Source organism: Lactuca saligna, chromosome 3 (genome assembly GCF_052625555.1).
Source record: "Lactuca saligna cultivar CGN05327 chromosome 3, ASM5262555v1, whole genome shotgun sequence".
NCBI classification, from domain to species: domain Eukaryota; kingdom Viridiplantae; phylum Streptophyta; class Magnoliopsida; order Asterales; family Asteraceae; genus Lactuca; species Lactuca saligna.
Window position 1 is genome coordinate 144,064,180 of NC_136419.1, and position 2,809 is coordinate 144,066,988.

Consider the following 2,809-nt stretch of genomic DNA (forward strand, 5'->3'; position numbering starts at 1 on the left):
TCTTTATCAAACTGTCTTACATACTAAACGTTTCTTTTCAAAACTCTATTACGATTATGTATCCAAAACAAAGGTTTGATTATACTTTAAACTGTTCTTATCAAATAAACTGTTTTCAAATTGTTTTACAAACTGACATCAAGTCATCTTTTCATAATTATAAAACTTTTCAAAGGTTTTACAAAACTTCTTTTATAATTTTGTATTGTCAATTGCATACCTAGATATGTATAGTTATATAAGTAATGTTTGAAGGACTTAGGAAGGCTAACCCGCCTTATTTGTTTTTCCCCGTTGGGATGTGGTATGGTAGGATATCGGGTATCCGTCCGAAGGTCGTGTAACTATTAGTTATATATCATGTGTACATATATAGTCATAAGGGTTCATCCAGTTAATTCAATACCCTTGGGTAGCAAGGGTATACTTCCATGTTCATACGTACAAGTTGTATTACAAGTAAGCTACAATAGGCGTAGTTTAGGGTTTTACTAATACTAATACTAGAACAATGAATCATACAAAGAGTCAGTTCATGCATGAGTCAATACTTGCTAGATAGAGAGAACACACAATACAGCTAGTACACACAGAACATTACAATACTTGCTAGATAGAGAGAACACACAATACAGCTAGCACACACAGAACATTATAATACTTGCTAGATAGAGAGAACACACAACACAACTAGTACACACAATATATTACAATACTATAGAGAAAGAACATATAGGCTAGACAGAGGGAGAACATACAATACAACTAGCATACATTTCATATACATTACATTCATTTATGTGAGCCATTAAACGGGTCATGGCACTACCTGCCATGACCGTTTTTGTATCTAGAATCTCCTTAATTGGGGAGCGTATGAGTTTGCGTATAGATCTATAATGGATTGACTATTCTACACCTTTCTGCTCGCTACAGTGGGACTTGCAAGTCTACGGATGCCAAATGTCATTTCTTACGACGTCTTACATCGTCGTTTTACTATTGAGTCGGTAGTAGGATACAGGCTGATTACATGTTACTTTAAATTTCATTTGGTTTAAGGTAGTTAGTACAGCAGTAGTCACTTATTATAACACTACAGTACATTATTATTTCCCCATTACATTCACTTCGTGAACATTCACACGATGCACGATAATGTAAATACTATATTTTTGGTTAATGATAGTTAGATTTGGGAAAATACAAACTCTTACAAGAGACAAAGTCAGATACTAGATGCCTTGGTAGAAGGCTACTTTCAGTAGGAAGTATAGGGTTTTCTAGGTTATTCAAAACTTTTACATACTCATACTTACAAATACAGTCTTACAAATACATTATTACAAATACAGACACTAAAATACTTATGATCTCACCAGCTTTAAAGTTGATACTCTCTTTCAAAATAACTTGTATCCTTAGGTCAACAGTAGACAGGTACCGATGCAAGGTTTAGAGAAGATGGAGCTCGTTCAAGACTCATCTTTCATTTTGATTCATACTTTAGTGTCTATTAAACATGTCAGAACACTTGTATTAAAATTATATTATTAATGCAATGGATGATGTTGTTGCTTGTTTAATACTATTCATTGTTGTGATATTGTACATGACGTCCTCCATACCAGAACGTTTCCGCCGTTCCTTGTTTTGGGTTGTGATAGTTTTGAGAAAATTGATAAGTTGTTGGCTGATTCGAAAGTGTAACATCCCAAAAATCAAGAATGAAAATTTTGTTTTTGGAAATAAAACCACAAGTGCCAACAATTCAAACAAAACATATCACATCATAGTATCTTATCTAAAATGTTATTTTATTTTATTAGAGTAAACATCCTAGGCTAAATAAACAATGGTGTGCCATGCGATCACCTCGAGCTCTTCCCTCCGCTATCGGAAGTACCTGAAATGAAAACTGAAAACCATAAGCACAAAGCTTAGTGAGTTCCCCAACCTACCACATACCATGAAAAATCACATACTGCAAGCACTAGGCCTCGCCCGCTACATCGTGCCTCACCCGCTACATCGGGGCCCGCCCAACCCCAGGCCCCGCATGGCTTCGAGCCACTCTCGGTATATAGATATGTTTCTCTTAGGCCCTGCCTGTCTCTGGGCCATGCTCTCTAAACACATACAACATATAACATAACGCATAACAAGTAGCTAACATACTCTACTATAATCCTGATCTAAGGCCTCACCTATCTTGGGCCCCGCCCCTGTCCTGCTACTTGTGAGTCATGAAACCTCATCCGTGCTCCTATTGTTGGTGAGATTCAGTCCCCCGCATACACTCACTCTTCCCCTACCTCGGGCCTTGCCCCTGCTATGCTACTAATGAGATACGGAACACCATCCATACTCTACGAACAATGAGATACGGGTCCTCGCCCACACTCACCTTCCTACTAGGCACATACAAGTATCACACAGACAACAAGTACAATCAAACATGCAAACATTCTCCAGGCACCCACCCGACATCGGACGTTGGTCCGGAATAACATACTAGCATACAATGCCTAGGGCTAACCACCAAGTCTTCCTACTCATAAACTATATGGGCCGGCATTGTGGCCTTAGACCCATTTACTCAATAAGGAGACTCGCCTTGCACTACTAAACCCTTGCTGATATCCCTCTGGCTCCTATGTGACAATTCCCGAACCGCTACTCCTTCGGCTCCCCGAGCTATCAATATAAAAAAATCACTTAGTCCAATACAATACAATAATTCTTCATAGGGTAGAATGACCATTCTACACCTCCTAGCCCAACTTGATAAATATCCAAGGTCCACTAC